Here is a 23258-nt window from a genome sequence, read left to right as displayed (position 1 = left end):
CAGAGATGTGTGGTTCACTTCCAGATTCTGGAAGAAGTTTCACGACGAGCTGGGTACTCGACTGCACTTTAGCACCGCTTTTCACCCGCAGACGGATGGTCAGAGCGAGCGGACCATCCAGACTTTGTAGGATATGCTTCGGGCATGCGTGTTAGACTTTGGAGGTAGTTGGGATACTTACCTTCCTTTGGTAGAGTTTTCCTATAATAACGGCTATCACGCGAGCATCGATCGTCCTCCCTTCGAGATGTTGTACGGGAGGAAGTACAGGACCCTGATATGTTGGGGTGAGGTTCGGCAGAGGGTCATGGGGAGTACCGAAGTGGTACTAAAGACTACAAAGAGGATCCAGCAGGTTCGGAGCAGGCTCCAGACTGCTCAGAGTCGACAGAAGAGTTATGTTGATAAGCGTCGTTCGGACCTGGAGTTCCAGGTCAGGGATATGGTGCTACTGAAGGTGTCGCCTTGGAAAGGTGTCATTCGGTTCAGGAAGCGGGGCAAGTTGGGCCCCAGGTACATTGGACCTTTCAGGGTTGTAGCCTGGATGGGCAAGGTGGCATATAGGTTGGACCTGCCAGCCGAACTCATTCAGATTCATAGTACTTTTCATGTCTCCCAGCTGCGGAAGTGTCTGGTAGATGATTCAGCAGTGGTGCCTTTAGAGGATATTCAGGTGGATGACAACCTAAACTACATCGAGCGGCCAGTAGTTATCCTCGACAGGAAGTTGAGGGATCTGAGGAATAAGAAGGTGGAGTTGGTGAAGGTGCAATGGCAGCACCGCAAGGGCTCGGAATGGACTTGGGAGCCGGAGGACGAGATGATGGAGCATTACCCCGAGCTTTTTCCGGATTCAGCAGCAGACTTCGAGGACGAAGTCTAGAATAAGTGGGGGAGATTTGTAACACCCGGTTCCTGGTACGTATTCAAATTCAAGTAATTTCATGTTTTGCTCTGGGACTCGGCGAGTTGGAGGCCCAACTCGTCGAGTAGACTCGATTTTGACCAGGAGGTTTAGTGACCTACTCGACGAGTCGGGAGACCGACTCGACGAGTAGGGCTGTCTGGATGAAACCCTAATATTTAGGGTTTGCATCCTATATAAACAACTTATCTTGCCTCAAGCCAGCCTCCATCATCCCTCCCAACTCAGAGAAACCTTAGATCAAAAACCCTAACCTTGTTTGAGTGTTCTTGAGCCATTTTTGTATGTTTGTGGTGATTGTGAAGCTTGAGAAGTAAGAAGGAGCTTGGAAGTTCGAGTGGAAGCTAGTAGATCTAGAGGTTGTGCCCCATTTCCAGCTCACTTGAGGTATAAAGTTGAAACCTTGACCATCTATCTCTTAGATCTCAAGTTAGGGTTCATTTCTACCTTTTCTAAGCCTTAGAGGTGCCATACTCGGAATTTTGTGGTTCATTGAGGGTATAGCTTCAGATCTGGAACCATTGGGGGTTCTTATGGCATAAAGGTGCCAACTTTATTTCCATAAACACCCCATGCATCTTGTAGACTTCATTCTAGAGCCATTTGGGCCAAATACCTCATTCATGGACGTCAAGTTTGGAACTTTACGTATAATATTGACCCTAGGAGGACAGATCTATGGTTTGGATACATTAAGACCGATTAAAATTAACTGTATAGTTTTGGAAAAGGAAGGACTCGGCGAGTCGAGTCGCAGGTTCCCCCAAACGTCTTCTTGAAATGGTCTTTGGTTGAGTTGAAGGAAAACTCAGCCCGTTAGGGTCTGTTATGGACTTGAAGATCGAAGGACTCGACGAGTTCACGGAGGAACTCGGCGAGTTCAAGGCAATGACCCAACCAGATGAAGATGGACTCGACGAGTTCAAGGAGAAATCAGCGATTCATAGACTTAACACCTTCATACGGATGAAGATGAACTCGGCGAGTCAGTTGAAGAAGGTCCCGATGTTTGTTGAAGGAGAACTCGTCGAGCTCTTACTAGACTCAATGAGTAGGGACGGGGTTGTAGCATTTTGTGGACATGGGAAGTCGACGAGTTGGTGGACCAACTCGGCGAGTCTAGTCAACCAGATGTTGACTTTGACCGAGGTTTTGACCTTGACTTTGACTTGGACTTGGGTTGACCCTTATAGGGGTTATGATTATGAAGTGGTAATGTAGAAAGGATGTTGTGTAGGGATTGAGGAGTCGATAAGAGTTGATTTCCATATCGAGGACAGTGCAGACACTACACGACATTGAGGTGAGTTACCTTCCAGTAGAGGTGGGTCTACGGCTACAATGTCGGCCCACCAGCAGGGAATGTCTTTATATGATTGTCTTTGTGATAATTGTCTAGGTTTGCTACTACCTGATGTGTTCTATGTGCCAGTATGTTATGTTATATGTGATAGTGGTAGTAGGAGGAATAGTCCCCCGATTCGGTCGTTAGGACCGAAGGGTAGGTCGGACACCCCAGATATGTCTGGCAGCATGATTATGATATGTTATTATGTGATAGTGGTAGGGGTGAAATAGTCCCCGTGACTGGTTGAGATAGACCAGAGGGTAGACAGGCACCCCAGAACGGCCTGACACGGGTAGGTCAGCACCCCAGAATGGTTTGACATGGGTAGGTCAGCACCCCAGAATGGCTTGACATGGGTAGGTCGGGCACCTCATAATTGTCCGGCAGTATGTATGATTGTATGGTATGTGGTACGATGGGGGGACTCACTAAGCTTTGTGCTTACGGTTTTTAGTTTTGGTTTTAGGTACCTCTTCGTCTAAGGGGAAAGAGTCGGCAGGGTATCAGCGCATCGCACACACATGATTCCGCATTTGAGATTTCTGGGATTGTACTCTGACATTATTACTATTTGACAATATGGTTTTGAGACATGTAACTATGGTTTATGAATTAATATGAAATCAATAATGTTTTCCTCAAACAAATTTTATAAGCAGTATAATTAAAACAAAAAATTTTGGTCTTGATTTTTGGGATGTTACACCTTTATCCTAAGATTATTTAACCCTCATAGCATGTAATCTTAATATATTCATTTAATGGTTAGCTCTCATCAACATGGGTCCCACAAAGCACAAAGAAAGCCGCATTCGAGCAGAGAAGCCGACTAGCACGAAGATGCAATAAAATCAGACATGTCCTCCTATGAAATCCTCGATCTCAAACTTCCAGCACCTTGCACCCATCTTCGCCCTACCCTCACTCTCTCCAGAGTGGCCAACCCTTCCTCATGCCGACCCGCTATGAACAACGCCCAAACTAGGGAAAACACCGCTACATCATCAAATATGCGACTGGTCGGCTGACCCCATATGACTCATCCATACCACCTTTTCTACACGACTCTCCATTGGTGCCATACGACTATCGCATGAATACAGTCACATGCCCCACAATTTAAACAATCTTAGGCTAAAAGATTCAACCCCACAACGGTTGGGCTCAGAAAAGAGCTGCGAAGCAGAACCAAACCCCATAGCCTAAGATCCTTTAAACCATGTAGCATGTGACTTAGAGTATCCACTCAATAGACAGTTCACACCCGAAAAAGTCACACAACAGCCAAACAAAGGAACTCTATAGGAACTAAGGCATCACATAATCAGGCAATTCTATCAAGCAGTTCCTGAAGATCCCTAGCTTATTGCTAGCATGTTGTTCTAACATATCATAGGATAACATAAGCTCAAATAACTGTGTGGTAATTTAGGGTCTACTTATTGGCTCCGGCTGATCGTAGACATCACATCCTCCTTTGTATTTTGAAAACCATTTGAAAATTTGTTTTGAAAACCCTTTTTCCTTAGTTTGGGACTGGATTCACACGTGTGTTCCTCCAATTCACTCAAACCAGGGCTCTGATACCAACTTGTAACATCCATAAAATTTCTATAAAATTTAAACTTTCCAAAACAATCCTTTTTCTATAGAAGTGTTTACAAAACCGTTCTCTCCAAAACATTTATTTAAAATCGGAATCATTTACAAACAGTAGCACATATACAAATAACAACACGCATACAGAGCCTTCAACATGTCTGGTCCGCCTCACCGGGCCTCCAACCTGTCCGGACCGCTGTCCGAGCCTTCGGTATGACTGGACCGCCTCACAGGGCCTACAGCCTATCCGGACCGTTCCCGAGCCTTCGTCACGTCTGGACCGCCTCGCAGGGCCTTCAGTCTATCTGGGCCACCCTGGGCCTGTTGGCCTTCAGCACAAAGCAGGACCGTCTCAACCCAACCATACGCACACATATGTTGACATACTCATAACACATAAACAATCAACAAACAAGAACAGATCATACAGATCACTAATCATAGCATCATCCTATCTACCAGGATACCAATCTTACAGATCATAACAGCATAATAATATCCTATCTACCGGGATACCGATCTAATAAATCATAACTACATACAAGCATACTATAACCATGATAACAATCCAAAGGGTCGGCCTTGGTGCCTTCGACCCTTTAGTACAGTGAGGAAAACTCACCTCGCGTTGCCGAAACACGCAGAAGATCCCTAACCGCTGACTGCTAGATCTGAACCATCATCATCAAGACAACACCCCCAACAATAGCTGATTCCATGAATAGTCTTTAACTGCAGATCCGCTAGTAGATACCAAAATGACAATCATCAATATCTAGTTGTTGACTCATACAATGAGTCCAAATCCAGGTAAAAGACCTTTTTACCCTTCCTCAAGCTTGACCCAAAGCCAAGGCCCAAACTAGATGACAAAAGGTCCAATATCAAAATAAACTCCTTAAGTCCAATTATGGCCCAATTTTCCAAATTGGGCCTAATGGCCTTCACACAAGAAGATCCAGCAGCTAAAAGCCCAAATCTTGATCCAAAGGCCCCAACCACTTCAAACCCATACTTGGCCCAATTTTCCAAATTGGGCCCAACTCCTTATTGGGCCTTATCCAAAGGTCTGATCCTCTACTTGGCCCAAGACACACCCATCCAGATAAACCATTAGGACCCAAGTATCAAATCCCAAAAGATGGCCCAATACTCGAAGCTCAAAGTCCGAAAATCAAACAGGGGAAGTATGTGGGGCGTACCCCTTCGGTACGCTGGGCATACCTCGCCTCGCCTTGTCCTATTACGGGGGGTTTGACTTCAAACGCGGGGCGTACAGAAACTTATGTGGGGTGTACACTCGTATGTCATAAAACTTCCATAAGTGTTTAATGGATTAAGCACTTGAGCTCAAACTTCAGATCCATGATCCAACAGCACTCTACAACCATAAAGTCTCAAACATTAAGACTTTGGTCGACCAAGAAGGGCTTAATACATGGTATTAACCATTTAAGACCTCTTACAAAGAACTAGGGACCAAACTAGGTCAAGGGACCTCATTTTCATGCCTTAGTACCCATCCTAGGGTCTGAAAGGACAGCTTAACTCGACCAAAACGAAGCATACACAATATTGGGACTCTTGGGACAAGAAGAATGCCAAAAAGTAGCCAAAAAAATATCTACACAATTCAAGCATAAAGGTAGAAGCTTTATACCTTCTAAAGCTTCCCAAGATGGTGATAACCACAGATCTACAAGCTTGATTCCTTTCTTGACTCCTTGATGCTCTTTCTTCTCATTCAATCACACCAACAACACACTTTTGGCTAGAAAAGACGAGAGGAAATGGTCCATAAGATGCTTAAATGCTCCATAAACCCTAAAAGTTAGGGTTTCACCCTGGCACTCGTACGCCCAACGTACATATGTGTACGCCCAGCGTACTAGGGCATGCCCTAGTACGCTTAGCGTACTCACATGTACGCCCAACGTACTACTCAAGTTTCCAAAATCACCATTTTGCCACTAGGGACTCCTTTTGCCACTTCTTTCCAAACCAAGGGCCAAAAATGATATAATTCAAAGTCGAAGGGATGAATTTGAAGTTACTTGAAATCTGGGGTGTTACATTATTGCAATGATAGTGAATCAAATATGATGTTTGTGTAGTGGTGATAGAAGTCGTACAATCCTTGCTAAAGTGCCCTGACTTGCCACACTTGTAGCAGCCCGAACCACCACTGTAAACCCCGTCATGCTACCTGCCGCATTTTCCACAGCGGCTCCGACCCTGCTGGCCCTTCGACCTAGAGTCTAAACCCTTGGGTTTGTTCGATGAAACCCCAACTGTCTGCCCAGGCTACGCCTTCCTCTTTCCTATGTGATCCAGATCAATCTCTCGCTCCCGTATCTGGCTATCATATCATCCAGTGTCGGACAGGCAGAAAAACTAACAAACTCCCTGATGTCAGACCTCAACATATCATGTTATCAGTTCTTCCTCATCTCCTCATCAGCTACATACTGGGGTACCAACAATTCCCTCTCTCTGAACTTGGTGGTGATCTCCGCCACAGTCTCAGTCGTCTGCCTCATATCAAGAAAGTCCCTGGCTAGCTGTTGCACCTCAACAGCCGGTGCAAACTCTACTCGGAACCTGGTCATAAAATGTGACCAGGTCATGGCCTCAATGGTCGGTGTTCCCAAGGCATAGCCGGCCTCCTTCCACCAATCCCATGCTCGCTCCCTCAAACATCCTGCAGCGAACTCGATGACCTTCGACCCCTCGGGGCAGAAGCTCGTCATCTGAGCACACTCGATGTCAGCTATTCAACACCTGGATGTGATGGGGTCCTTCACCCCCAAGAAATCTGGTGCCCCACATCCTCTGATATCCTTGAAGGAGAGTGTGTGGGCCCCTGATTGGCTAGTGGCCAGGCCAGCCCTGAAGATCCGAAGACGATCCTCCATCAACTCCATGATACCCTCCTTAATCGACCCGAACAACATAGGGGTGGCATCAAGGATGCCTCTCGTAATCTCGGATGCAATGAACTCTCATAAACCCTCATCAAATGGTCTGGAGCCCGTGCCCGAACCAGATCCATATCCTGAACCTCCCGCTCCATGACGTGTCATCACCATACTGAATCATAACCACATTGTTGAGAGAAGAACTTAATAACGATATAATAAGTTGTGAAAATGTAAGTTAATCTCAATGGATCTTTTTTAGCTCAACAATAAAAGTTAGATTACGGAAAAGTAAGGAATGTAAATACCAGCAAGCTATATCAATAAGCATAAACAAGTAGACACTTCGTAACTTGGTTTGCACTTAAACATAAGTTAGTAAATGATGAACAACATAAGTTAAAAGGGACTCGGATAAAGTATTAATCAGATAACTTTAGATAGTATAAAGATGAAGATATCTTGTATTGATAAGATCTAAATTGGTACATTGACATGAAGTGGAACACTCTATTTATAGAGGTCCAAAAGTTACAAGAAATAATAAACAATTACAAAAACTACTGACTTCGATGACTCTGAAAGGTACACCGGAAAATACAATGTTTACACGCATAGTCAGTAAAAGTTAACTTGTCACAGTCTGCATGTTCAAATATGTCTTCGGGTCTTCTTTTCGTCTTCGGGTTCTTTGGATGGTTAATAGTCTTCGATTTTCTCCTATTCGGTACACAAAAGCTTTAGGGTCTTCAGGCCCTTCTTAGCTGTCGAGGGTCACTTTCTTGATCAACACACATAAAAAATTAGCATACATACGAGAAGGTTCACTCTCTCGAGTTTCCCAGATTCATCATGGTCTTCCTGGCATCGGGTATAAATCTGGTGCTTTTAGTAGTACGGGCCCAATACTACCTTCCACACCTATTTATACCCTCCTCCAAGACCACCCGACTCCGCCAAGTCACTCTTCCCGACTAATACACTCTCAAACTATAAGGCGTCCTACACACCAAACATCTCATAGGGACTCCCTAAGACTCCCTTCCTCACCCCTCTTTGCTATCAGCTGCAGAAGGAACTTCCACAGGTACTACCTAACTACCGCATTAATACAGTTACATACTACTAGTACCAGATAATTCTTCGAGTGACAAGTTCCACCCTACAACGGTTGGACTCAGACAAGAGTTGCGCAATAGCGTTAAACATATCCTTCTACAATTATCCGACCACAGCAATATATAACCATATGCATTCATCCATTAATTAGTTAGTACCAACAGAACTTCCTAAAGCGCAAAGCATGAAACATTCAACCATCAGGCAATTCAACTCAAAACATACCCTATACAGGTCATCCTAACAAGTAACTGATCTGGTACTAGCATGCAATTTAAAATCTCATACAGATAGGCACATATAGGCATCTCTCGTAGCATTCTATTATGCAATCTTGAGCAGATCATTAGCCCCTAGTCTAGCATGTGATTCTCATATCATAGCATAAGACATATATCATGTATGGGTATTTTGGGAAAAACTTACTTGAGCTCGTCCGGTTGCACGCATCACACCCCTTGTTTTTTATTACAAAGAGGCAAGGTTTCTAGATCTACTAGCTTGCTAGCACCCACTCCTTATTCTCTAGTCTCCTTCTTCCACTACAAGCACCAAGAACACTCAAAAGCTTGCAAAAACTCACACAAACAACTCAACTCGGGTTAGGGTTTTAAGGAGGGTTTGGTAGCTGATAAGGATGACCAAATGGGGACATCATGTTCTTTAAATAGGGAGCAACCATTAAAATTAGGGTTTAAAGTCTAGGCTAGTACGCCCGACGTACCACACGTACGCCCAACGTACTAGCTGATCATCCGCGATCCTAAGCTGCATGAGTACGCTACGTGTACCCTTAAGTATGCCCAACATACGACCAAAATCGCAATCCTTTTCTTCAAGGGACCAAATGTGCCACTTTTGACAAAGATACAAGAAATAATAAAAATACTTGATATCGGAATGTTACAATTCTCCCCCACTAGAATCAGACCTCACCCTCGAAGTCATCCTCAGGAAACAGCTTAGGATATTGTTCACGCATCTCGGACTCAGGTTCCCACGTCCACTCTGAACCTTTCCGGTGCTTCCATTGAACCTTGACCAAGTTCACTACCTTGTTCCTCAAGGTCTTCACTTTCCGGTCCATGATTTTAATATTTTTGAAAAATCTGTATTTTTTAAAAAAATCGAAAATTATTATTTATATAAAAAAAAGTCCAAAAACTTGATTTATGGTGTTAATTTTTTGACTTTTTTATTAATATTTCCAATAACACAAAAACTTAAACATTAAAAGAGATTTGTAAGATGACCATCATGTCCTTAATGAGTTAATTTTGATCTAATGTTCCAAATTTAGTTCTCAGTTCTCGGAAAACTATGAGTTCTGAACGGATATATATATATATATATATATATATATATATATATATATATATATATATATATATATATATATATATATATATATATATATATATATATCTTTATACCTTAATAAGCATTTAGCCTTAAATGCTGAATTTTAAGAGGTACAAGGAATAATGCGATTTGTACAATGAATTTATGCAACAAATCTTATCTTGTCAACAATCAACTAAATCTCCTTTTATCTCTCGAAGACGACCGAGTCCTGAAGTCTTCTTGAAGCCCGTTCTTGAAGCCCGAGATGTTGGCAAAAATCTTTCAATTCTGGCAAGCCCTCCCCTTATATTAGGCATTCTTCTCCTTCTCGGATATCATTTCCCGTTTCTCTTTCTATGAAGCAGATTTTCTTCCTCTCTCAGTCAGAAAACCCTAACACCACTCACCACCACCCGTTTACCCCTGCCACCACTGAACCACCAACATACTAATGGACCCCCCTGCTACTTTGTATCGACTAAAAGAGGTAAAACACCCCGATTACTAATGGACAAAACCTATTTGATTTCGGATTTCACGGATTAAGAAGGACCAAACCTACACCCATAGATTTCTGCAGGTATTTTTTTTGTCCGTTTTGATTTCCATCTTGATTTCCCTTGCCCTCTCTAGAAGTTGATTTCACCCGTGTTTTCTTGTAAACATATGCAGAGGGATCTGATGAACCCATGTTTTGACCCATAATTTCTTAAATCAGATGGAGATGGATTCTATTAACCCACATCTTCCACCGCCATCTTCACCCTCTATTCTTTCTACTACCTCCCCAATATTTCTTGCCCATCTCTCCTTTTTTATTTGTAGGAAATAATTTATTTTTCTGTAAAATGGTTCCAGGTACATGTGGTTTGTAAGATGGTTCTTCTTGCTCTACCTCCAAATCTGCTCTCATGTAAGAAGAAAAAAATGGAATCAAAACCTTTGAAATCAACGTAAGTCACTATTACTTTTTCATTTAAGATGCTATTTGAATATATTAATTTAATGTTTTTTTAGTTTTCTGGTAAATGGCATTTGACACAGGAAGAACAAAGTAGTAGATCGATCTAACTTGAAATATCATCTGTAGGTGAAATTTTATATCTTTTTGCATCACCATCTCAAGCCCACCAACTGTTTGATGTAAGTCCTAAACTAGAAGTATGACATATTGTTATATAGTTGGCTGTTTGTAATAGGTTCCATGACCTAAGTCATCATATTGGTTCATAATTATGAAAATTTCTTTATTCAATTTAACTCTAAGTCATCATATTGGTTGGTTTTGCTACGGTTCCATGACCTGACACTTTAGGTGCACAATATTACCTCAATCCATCTCTCTTAATGAAAGTTGAAAAGGTATTGTTTTTATTCTCTATAAATGATTTTGATTTTCTTTTCTAATAATGATTTTGATATTTTGTATCTATCAATTGTAGGTTATATGGACAACATAATAACATAGAGATCTTCAACTTCACAAGTGTTCTGAGGATTCATGTTTACATGCAATACAAATATCCATATGAAATGGGTCATTACGAGATTGTTTCCATACAAAATTTGGTGATGAGTGATTCTTCATGCATTTAAAGATTCATTAGACAATTCCACTTGGAGTTTCCAAGATTGTTCACCATTAAAAGCAATAACCTTCCTCAGGTAAAATAGGTTACTAACATGTTAGTTTCACTGATTTACTACTCTATAATTTTGCTTCTATATTTTTGTTTCAAGTCTGAACTGAATGGATATGGGTTTGTTTCATGCTTTAAAGGGGATAACAAGAAAGGCAATTAGCCAAGGAATATGAGTATGTAGTATCTATTTATAAGAAAGGGAAAGGGAAAAAATTGAAAATAATGGTAACGAAATTTATTTATGTAGTAGGTAATTGTGCTCACCTGTAGGAGCTTGACTTCAAATGAAAATGCTTTTATTTTTCTCTCAATGCAAAAAAAATTTATCAATTCGGTGCAAGTCATTTGCAAGTTTATTAATATATTTAAATCTGTGGGTCTATTTTAGTTGTGACTAACTAATGTGAAATAACCTAAAATTACACATTTTTAGAATATTAAAGTACCCTTAAATTGTTTTACATTATCTTTTTGATGTTTTGATTTTCAGGATGAAAGTTACAAAATGGAAGAAAAAAAAGGATTCATGGGTAGAAAGGCTAAGTAGAAGAAAGTTCTGAGAAGTTTTAAGACTAATGACTTGATTGTCTGTATGTACGTGATACCTTCATTTATATTTTTTTATGATACAACATAATTTTGAGACTACCGACTAATTTTCCATTTTTCATTGACTAAGTGATAAAACTTTTATATTTTGTTTCTTCATTAATTTATAGTAATTAAATTAATAAACTATAAAAGAGTTAAACATGTTTTGAATCCAAGAATCATATATTCACTTAAACAATTAATTTTAATTTAATTAATAAACTATAAAAGAGTTAAACATGTTATGAATCCAAGAATCATGTATTCACTTAAAAAATTAATTTGACGAAACACTTATTTGTAGTTCAAACTAACATGCAAATTCTATTTTGTGTTGACCCAACACTTGGTTTCTTTTAGACCTAATGTTTTATGTGTTACTTGATTAATTTTTAGTCTCCTATTTATTGATAAAAAAAGTCAATGAAAAATAATTTTGAGACACAAACCTCAAAAGATCTTGATGATTTAAAGTTAAGATAAAATTTTAATTGCTCTTATCGTCCATAGTGGAACTCAAATTCTATTATCATTTTTAAAGACCCAAGCCTTTGAAAAGAAATCATTAAGAAATTGGTAATTTTTTCTACACCTCTTTGCCACTTAATCTCCGGTATCCATATCTACTAGAAAGCTTTCGACCATAAAATTTTCACCCCTTGCAAGTTGCAATTAGATTTCATATTCCATTCTTGATTTGGATTCCGAGCTCACGACGTTGGAATCTTCTAAAACAAGGATAAATATGAGGTCGTTTGGTTTCTTCTAATCTCGCTGAAGGGCAACGATACTATCTTCACCTACTTTTATCACATATTAGCAACCCTATATCTTTTGAAGATCTATACAGTGTCACCAACATAAAACTAATTTCTAAAAACAAAACTATTCACACCCGTCGCTAAGCGCGGGTAAACGGCTAGTATATATATATATATATATATATATATATATATATATATATATATATATATATAGAGAGAGAGAGAGAGAGAGAGAGGTAAGTTCAACTGAGAAAATAAAAAAGGTTGAAAATGGGGGAATCATTCTCAGCCACTCATTTATTTTTGCTACAGAAGCCTCCATCGTACCAGTGGAAATGGGGAAGGAATACATATGTGTTTTCCAACAAAACATGTTTCCTTAAACTATGTTAATCGTTACCTTAATATATACAAAAACATAGTTTTTTTTCGTTTTTTAAATTTTTAAGAAGCTATTTTTATCGAAAAATGATTTTAAATATATCAAAATTCATAATTTTTTATTCTCTACAAATAGACATCCATATTGATGTAGTTTTAAGATAATTTAAAATTTTTATTTTTTTATAGTTTCAGCTATCGTTATTCATAAGTGAATAGAAATGCATCAGATTTTTAGTACAGTACATTCGTTATTCACTTATGAATAAAAAAAAATTAATTTTTTTTACAGTTTAAGTATTATTTATACTACTTATTTATATATGAATAACAAATTAACTGTAACAAAAATCTGATAAATGTTTTGTTCATATATGAATTTATAATATGACGACAATTAATATACGTTTTATTCATATATAAATATAATATATGACGAAAGATGATGTAAAAAATATATTTTAAGTAATAAACTTTATTACGTGTTATATTCATAGGGAAAACTGCAATAAAGTCCGTACATATTGGCCTCATAATCGATTTAGTCCCTATATATTTTTTTATTCAATTAAGTCCTAAATACTGGTAATCGTATTCAATTTAACCCTTTGACCCGGTCAACAGGTCATCCAACTTTCAAAATTTACATTTTTGGCCCAGATTTCAAAATTTATTACAAATTCGGTCCAAAATTTACACTTTTGGCCCAGATTTTAAATTTTGTTACAAATTTGGTCCAAACTTTACCCTTTTTGCCCAAATTTTAGAATTTTGTTATGAATTCATCCTAACTTTAGTTTTTTTTACAACTTTTTTTCTCAAATAATTGTTTCTAATATGTTTTTTCTTTATAAAATCATATTTATACAAAAAAACGAATTTTCACATAAAAATCTTTTATTTTCTATATAAAAACTTTTTATAAAAAGTTTTTTGTATTTGAAATATCTAGTTATAAAAATAGATATTTATTAAGTATATAAATATATACAAATCCGTTTTTATAAAAAAATGTATACAAAAACGTAATTTACAAAAGAATTGTATACAAACACCTATTTTATCTATATTTTTTTTATAAAATCGTGTTTGTTTACATTTTTTTATAAAAACGTGTTTGAATATTTTTTTATATAATACGTGTTTGTATACATTTTATAAAATGTATACAAACACGATTTTATAAAATATATACAAACACGTATTATATAAAAAATTATTCGAAAACGTTTTTATAAAATGTATACAAACACGATTTTATAAAATATACAAACACGTATTATATAAAAAATTATTCAAACACGTTTTCATAAAAAAAATATAAACAAACACGATTTTATAAAAAAAATATAGATATACACCTATTTGTATGCATATATATATATATATATATATATATATATATATATATATATATATATATATATATATATATATATATATATATATATATATAAAGGTGATAGGTGTTTGTATATATTTTTTTTTGTAAAATACGTTTTTGTATATATTTTTATAATAAAAACGGATTTGTATATATTTATATACTTAATAAATACATATTTTTATAACTAGATATTTCATATACAAAAAACTTTTTAAAAAAACTTTTTATATAGAAAATATAAGATTTTTTATGTGAAAATATGTTTTTTTTTTTTTGTATAAATATGATTTTATAAAGAAAAAACATATTAGAAACAATTTTTTGAGAAAGAAATTTGTAAAAAAACTAAAGTTATGATGAATTCATAATAAAATTCTAAAATTTGGACAAAAAGGGTAAAGTTTGGACCAAATTTGTAACAAAATTTAAAATTTAGGCCAAAAGTGTAAATTATGGACCAAATTTGTAATAAATTTTGAAATATAGGTCAAAAATGTAATTTTTGAAAGTTGGATGACCTGTTGACCGGGTTAAAGGGTTAAATTGAATACGATTACCGGCATTTGGGACTTAATTGAATAAAAAATATAGGGACTAAATCGATTATGAGACCAATATGTAGGGACTTTATTGTAATTTTCTCATATTCATATATGAATGATATTCAAACTATAAAAAAAAAGTTAAGCATACGTTTTATTCATTAGTAAATAATGAATGTATTGTAATAAAAATCTGATATATTTTTATTCACTTATGAATAACGAGAGTTGAAACTTTAAAAAATAAATTTTTTATTTTATCTTAAGACTATATTAATATGGATGTCTATTTATAGAGAATAAAAAAATATGAATTTTGATATATTTAATATTATTTTTCGATAAAAATAGCTTTCTAAAAATCAAAAAAACAAAAAAAAAATGTTTTTAGGTATATATTAAGGTAATAATTAGCATAGTTTAAGGAAAAACATTTTTGGTTGGAAAACACATATGTATCCGTTATCCATTTCTGCCGGTACGCCTAAGTGTCTATTCCCTCTTTATCGAAAAATAATTTTAAATATATCAAAATTCATAATTTTTTATTCTCTACAAATAGACATCCATATTGATATAGTTTTAAGATAAATTAAAATTTTTATTTTTTTATAGTTTCAGCTATCGTTATTTATAAGTGAATAGAAATGCATCAGATTTTTACTACAGTACATTCGTTATTCACTTATGAATAAAAAAAATTAATTTTTTTTACAGTTTAAGTATCATTTATACTACTTATTTATATATGAATAACAAATTAACTGTAACAAAAATCTGATAAATATTTTATTCATATATGAATATAAAATATGACGACAATTAATATACGTTTTATTCATATATAAATATAATATACGACGAAAAATGATGTAAAAAATATATTTTAAGTAATAAACTTTATTACGTGTTATATTCATATATGAACGATATTCAAACTATAAAAAAAAGTTAAGCATAAGTTTTATTCATAAGTAAATAATGAATGTATTGTAATAAAAATCTGATAGATTTTTATTCACTTATGAATAACGAGAGCTGAAACTTTAAAAAAATAAATTTTTTATTTTATCTTAAAACTATATCAATATGGATGTCTATTTATAGAGAATAAAAAATTATGAATTTTGATATATTTAATATAATATTTCGATAAAAATAGCTTTCTAAAAATCAAAAAAACAATATATATATATATATATATATATATATATATATATATATATATATATATATATATATATATATATATATATATGTTTTTGGGTATATTAAGGTCATGATTATCATAGTTTAAGGAAACATAGGAAACATGTTTGGTTGGAAAACACATGTGTATTCGTTATCCATTTCTGCCGGTACGCCTAAGTGTTTTGCGGTAAAACAAATGTGTGGCTGAGAATGATTCATTCATTCTCAATTTTTTTTCTCAATTGAACCATCCTCTCTCTCTCTCTCACCCTCTCTCTCTCTCTCTCTCTCTCTCTCTCTCTCTCTCTATATATATATATATATATATATATATATATATATATATATATATATATATATATATATATATATATATATATATATATATAGTAGTAGGCTACCCGCGCGATGCGGCGGCACGAGCTAGTTCCTCTCGACATATAGTTTCCACTCGGAGATTAGTTTTATTTTGACGGTGGAAAGTTTCTTTCGATCTTTTGGTAGATTGTTTTTTGCCACATAGTTCCTTTCCGCAGATAGTTTCTGGCTACGTTCATGACATTGCAATGCTGTTTGCGGCAGATAGTTTGTGCATTATGTGATTATACCTCCAGCTTATAAATTTAGACGATAAAATCTCATTTAAATTTTAATATTATTTAATTTATAATTGGTTGTACATTAAGCTTAAAGTCTTGAACGTCTTAAAAAATATTATTATTATATTGAAGTTATTTTTAGAAATAGTGAGATTTCTTTTATAATATATATATATATATATATATATATATATATATATATATATATATATATATATATATATATATATCAAGGTTGTAAAAATCGTTTGACGGTAGCTCGACGGTCGACTGGTGTTAATGGATTAATCGGTCTTGGCGGGGATTAATCGAAGATTAATCGAAGACCATAGATTATTAATAAAATATTAAAATTAATTAAATATTAATATATCTTAAGAAAAACAAATACTTCAAAATTAAAAAATAAGAAAAATTGTAATTTGGAAATACGAAAATATGAACATTTTGGTATAATATTTGAAAATTTGAAAATTTTGGAGTAAAAAAAAAGTTGGTTTTTTTAATTTTTTAAAAAAAATTTAAATTTTTTTTGACCTTTTTTGACTTTTTTTTTAATTTTTTTGACTTTTTTGACTTTTGTTGACCGATTAATCACGCCGAGGCCGATTAATCCCACCAAACCCGATTAATCATAAATTTCCGATTAATGCCCTAATCCTCGACGGTTGGAGAACGCCAAGCGATTAATCGCCGATTAATCGCCGATTAATCCCGATTTTTGCAACCATGATATATATATATATATATATATATATATATATATATATATATATATATATATATATATATATATTTAAAAATGAAAATGATCGGAACTAAAAATAATAAGTATATAAGATAAGGGTTCACAAATTTTAAAATTTTATTTATATCGTGAATGGTGATATGTTTTCGTTTAATGATATGATGATTGATCATTTTGATATGTACGTACATCAATTTGGGTGTGATTAACAACCTCCACAGTAATCTCGTTAACTTTATTTTATTTTCTTTTTTGTTATAAAAACCATATTTTATTTACAATAAATCCGAAAATGGTATTTAAATACTAAAAAATATCCCTGTTAATTTTATTTATAATATTTCCCTAAGTACATCATAAAAATTAAAATTCATAATTTTTTACCTCCAAACTTAATACCCGTGAATAACGAATCCAATAAATTAGATATTGTAATTTCCATTTTTTGCTAGGGATAATGACTTGAAAGGGTAACGAACTTTCGAATTTGTTCACATTTAGTCACTAAACTTTTTTTCGTTGTATATTGGCCACTGAACTATTGAAATTGTTCATATTTTACCCTTATGACCGGTTGTTACCGGTCATAAGGGTAAAATATGAACAGTTTCAATAGTTCAGTGGCAAATACATAATGAAAAAAAAATTAATGACTAAATGTGAACAAAATCAAAAGTTCGTTTCCCTCTAAAAAAGTTCAATGACTAAATGTGAACAAACTTCCTCTTGTATTATGTTTTTGTAAATTATTTATTTTTGTTAAATTCTAGCAACATTTGTTGATGAAGAAACCTATGAAATAAAAAAAAATACCCGAAAAATATATTAAAAAAAACGAAAAACCGAAACCGAAATAAAAAACCAATGATTTGGTATTTTCCAAAAAAAAAAAATCAAAAATTCCAATCTGATTTTGGTTTTACAAAAAAATGAACCATTCTCACTGATGTGAATTATGACCATTGGTTTGGCATGCGGAATTAAAGAACACACAAAGAACATGGTGATTTGGATGTTTAAGAGATGCATTCAATTATGAAAGGTGATTTGGATGTTTGTGAAATTTTGCTTCGTTCACGGACCGCCTTTGACAAAATTTCACAAATTTATAGCCTTGTGACATGAGATATATATATATATATATATATATATATATATATATATATATATATATATATATATATAGAGAGAGAGAGAGAGAGAGAGAGAGAGAGAGAAAGAGATAGAGACATGTAAACACTTCTATATAAGGTGGGTTCATACCACATGTAGAGGTGTGCTTGAAAGATGTAACATTGAGAGTGTTAGTGTGTTTTAATTATGTAGATTTAGATCTAGATAATTTTTTGTAAACATCTTTCATAATGGAATGCATCTCTTAAATATCCAAATCACCGTGTTCTTTGTGTGTTCTTTAATTCCGCATGTCAAACCAATAGTCATGATTCATATCAGTGAGAATGGTTCGTTTTTTTGTAAAACCAAAATCTGATTGGAAATTTTGATTTTTTATTTTGCAAAATACCAAACCATTGGTTTTTTATTTTGGTTTCGGTTTTTCGTTTTTTTTAATATATTTTTTGGGGTTTTGTTTTTTTTATTTCATAGATTTCTTCATCAACAAATGTTGCTAGAATTTAACAAAAATAAATAATTTGCTAAAACATAATACAAGAGAAAGTTTGTTCACATTTAGTCATTGAACTTTTTTAGAGGGAAACGAACTTTCAATTTTGTTCATATTTAGTTACTAAACTTTTTTTTTTCATTATCTATTTGCCACTGAACTATTGAAACTGTTCACATTTTACCCTTATGACCGGTAACAACCGGTCATAAGGGTAAAATGTGAACAGTTTCAATAGTTCAGTGGCAAATAGATAACGAAAAAAAGTTTAGTAACTAAATGTAAACAAAGTCGAAAGTTCGTTACCCTTTCAAGTCATTATCCATTTTTTCTATAACAACGGGCTAAGCATTCTCTTTGGACTAATAAAGTTGTGGTCTAACTACTTATCAAACCCCAATAAATAATTTTATTTTAATTTTACAAAATCAATAAAAGCCCAACTCCATTTATTTTTCATTTACATAAAGAGATAAAATTCAATAATACATATTATCAATATCATATGATTTTATTGGCTTTTCCAAGAAAATTATCTACTTCATTCTTGAAGTTTTGAACGTTTCAAAAGTTTCATGTTTACGCTTAATCAGAAAATATAACTATGGGCGTGTTCGGCATAGATGTTTGAAAGCGTTTGAGAACTAGTTTTTGGCGTTTGACAAAACGTTTCGTTTTAAACATAAAGTCCTGTTTCACACTACAAACTTCTAACATTTAGTTTAAACAAAACACTCCAAATCCAAAAACTACTTCACGTAGCATTTAACAAAACACTACCAGCTATCCGCGCCGAACACACCGTATATCTAATGAACTCATCAGTAGACAAATCAAAAGCCTATAATTATAGAACTCTGTCTTCTCTTAACCATTAAAAGTTTGGAATTATTGAGCACTGAATGACTCAGTTTTATTCCACAACCCTAACCCTAAATTCCTGGGCTGAACAAATCAAGGTGATGAGGAAAGAACTTAAAAGAACCTGGGAATAAGCTAATTGTCTCGCCTTTAGGAAATTTCTTATGATCGTGTATGTTGCCTTAGGAAATTTCTTTTGATTATTTTCCTTTTGACAGTTTTTTTCATACTTGCACTCCATTAGCCGCATTCTTTGGATTATTTTCACTACCCTTTTGCTCTTTAACAGGTGTGTCCCATGATATAGTGTCACTTCATCTTCCTTTCTAACACAGGAACCATTTTTTATAACTTTCTTTCTTACAAAAATTTTAACACAAAAAGAGAGCTTGGTTTTCATGATACATTGGCATGATGCTTTGGGAGTAATGTTTAGAAGATCGTAGTCTTTAACAGTTGCAAATTTTTACTCTTGTTTTCCTTCTCCATGTCACACCACTTTCCTATATCTAACATGAAATTTCTTTGAAAAATCCTTTGTTGTAACTTGCTCTTGATACCAGAAAAAAAAAACAAAATTTGAACAAACTATGAGCTACCCAGATAGATACTTAGTTGTACCTTATGCTTAAGTTGTAGTACTTCATGCTTAGATACTCAGACTTTGTGCGTAAATAGTTTTATTAAACAAAAATGAACCCAAATGTGCCAAGTATAGGAATTAGGGCATACATATATGGTACCAGAATTTTTGGGGTTTGATTATAAAGAAAAACTAATCTCAGACTGCAATTGTTACAAATTTTAACAATTGGACTTGATACATACAGAACATCTTTATCTGAAAAAAGAAACGTTCTTTATTGATAGAGCATACAGACATTTATCCATTCAAAACTCAATGGAAAAAAGAAGCAACACTCAAAGGCCTTGTAATATGATTCTTACAAATAAAAAAAATATAAGAAACGCCTACATGTTACGCCCGGTATCTATTGAGATAATCCATAAATAACTTAATCATACATGTGAACAAAACAACAAACTATCAAAAGTATTAACTATAAAATCCGAATTATCACCAATAATCATTACAAGAACATACTCCATTTTCAAAATGATGAAACCTCTTTGCATCACGTGCAACGATTAATCTTCCAACCAGCTTTGAAATAATCTTGAGAGCCTCATGGCAATCACCACAAACACGAAGATTTTTCATTATCCGTATTGTTGCACGGGGTGGACTAGTCAAAAGAGCTTGAGATAAAGCAAGTCTTTCACTATGTGATAAAAGAGCTTCTTCTCTACTTTCATGGTCTAAATCATGGAGTACAAATCTAGTCTGTGCCACATACCCGACTTCTATCATGTGTTGTTTTAGACACCTAAGTTGACTGTATAACTTCTCATGATCAGCTTGAGATGTATCCCCAGCCCTAAACTGAAAAGTTTTGGCTTTGATTTCTAGGAGATTTAATGGTGCTGATTTATTTTTTTCTTTTGCAATATCCGAAGGCTTTATTGGTATCAAGCCTTTCTCTGATTGTTTATCTAAATGAGAAGGGTCTAGAAAGTTTACAATCTTAGCACAACGATCTTCGAGTTCTAAATCACCATAAACCCTAGATTGATTCATCATAATTTCCCAAATTTCTACACTTGGGTTCATGGGCATCTTTTCTATGAATTCCAATGCTTCATTTAAGTACCCTGAACTCCCGAGCATATCGACTACACTTGCATAATCATCCATAAATAGAACAAGATTGTAATTTTTAGTCATTGATTCAAAGTGTAATAGCCCTTCTTTCATGTCTCCTACGACACTACATGCAGCAAAAACACCATCAAACATCTGATTATCGGGTTTTAATCCGATCTTTTTGAACTCGGTGAACATTTCGAGTGCGTCTTCTCCATGGCCGTTTTTAGCAAGCCATGTTATCATTGTGTCCCAAGAAGTAAGATTTCTTTGGGGCATTTTATCGAACACCTTATATGCGTCTTCCATGGAACCACATTTCGAATACATTTCCAAGATTTTGTTGCAAATGTGAACATCAAGATGATGTACTGACCTTGTGAGGTGGTTATGGACTTGTTTAGCTTCTTTAAGTGCCTGAGTTTCTCCGCATGCTTTCATCAAGAATAGATATCCAGGCATTTCAACTGTTACTTTCTTCAGCTCAAGCATACGCAAAACCTCCACAGCTTCCTTCAATTTCTGTTCCTTGCAGAAAGCATTAAGCTCCTCAATCGTGCCAAGTAGTTGCTTTTCCTCACCAGGTTCATATAAATTTTCGTTAGGTTGAGAGTCAATTGGCACTTCATAATTTACCAAGCCACTACTCTGTTGAGTACTTGAAGCATTACCACCATAAGATCCATTGATGTTATATTGGCACTGTCGATGTAAACCATCTTTACCCATGTTATAATTACCTTGATTTCCTTGAACAATTCCATTATATTTTCGATATTGATCATTTCCACCTCCTATAACTTCTTTTGATACTCCACTATTCATCCAATATGAACTCTGGACATTTCTACCTTCTTCATATAACGTATTTGAACTCTGTTCCAATATCTTATTCTCATAATTTCGATCACAGTTAGGTTTTTTCTGGACAACCAAGGGATTTTTTCTATAAACCCTATCAGGGTTTTGGTCAAATTGATTATTACTGTCTCTAATTGACCAATAATTACCATATCCACTTGAGTTTTTGACATTAGCTGGAAACTCGTTAGGGTTTCGGAAATGAAAGCTCTCATCGGCAGCCGCAGAATTGAGAGTGCTAAAGCTTTTAACAAAAGAAAGGGCTTTGAAGAAACTAATTGAGAAATAACTGCGTGAAGCACTTGTACCATTGCATACCTTATAGAGATAATTTAGAGATTTCACCATTTCGAATGACCTCGCTCTAGCTTGAGACATGCTTTAATCGTTGAAGTTAATAGTGAGGCATAAAATCGGCGTCCAGTGTGATTTTGGTGGCGGCCGAGAGGGGAGCAATGGCTGAGGGAGGGTCCGGTACACCCTAAATGTCTAAAAACGAGCTCAAACTCTACAACTGCATCTGGTTAAGTGTGATTTTGTAGTTTTGGTCCATCAAACACTTGAATTGACTGTTTTGCCCTTTAAATTTCTTTTCTGTATTTTTTTTATATTTTTTATTTTGTAAATATTAATACAAAAAAAGGAATTATGTTGGCCCACCCCATAACCTCTCTCTCTCTCTCTCTCTCTCTCTCTCTCTCTCTCTCTCTCTCTCTCTCGGAACACCAACCATTTCATCTTCGCCGATGAACTCCCCCACCTCCAGTAGTTTGCTTCACCCAAATATAGATTTACAAAATAAATTGAACTAGATTTACAAGAAGTCAGTTGTGCTAATTGTAGAATGGAAATGGTCTTTTGTTCATGTTTTCTAGTACTGGTCTTGCTTTCTTCTGAAAGAAACCCATCTGTTCTAATCTCCTTACTTCCATTAAACACATAAACCTTAGGGATTTTCCTACAAAAATCCCTCTTTTGCATTTTCAAGCTCTCTGCAAACCCTAGACATGCTACTTACGATTCTTTGTTTGAATTACAACAACGAAGAGGTCCCGCCATTTCTCAATCTGCGTAGAGAACCAATCTGCTTCTCCTCTCAACC

At 34.8% G+C, this 23258-nt stretch overlaps 1 pseudogene; it reads right to left on the bottom strand.

Annotated features, from left to right (window-relative positions):
- Positions 1 to 20494: 20494 nt before the first annotated feature.
- LOC145140809 (pentatricopeptide repeat-containing protein At4g32450, mitochondrial pseudogene) lies at positions 20495 to 22679 on the bottom strand (annotated as a pseudogene).
- Positions 22680 to 23258: the final 579 nt, after the last annotated feature.

Source organism: Lactuca virosa, chromosome 9, assembly GCF_052849685.1.
Source record: "Lactuca virosa cultivar CGN04683 chromosome 9, Lactuca_virosa_CGN04683_v6, whole genome shotgun sequence".
In the NCBI taxonomy this organism is placed as follows: domain Eukaryota; kingdom Viridiplantae; phylum Streptophyta; class Magnoliopsida; order Asterales; family Asteraceae; genus Lactuca; species Lactuca virosa.
The sequence above is the reverse complement of the archived record's forward strand: the minus strand, read 5'-3'. Positions and strand labels throughout refer to the sequence as shown.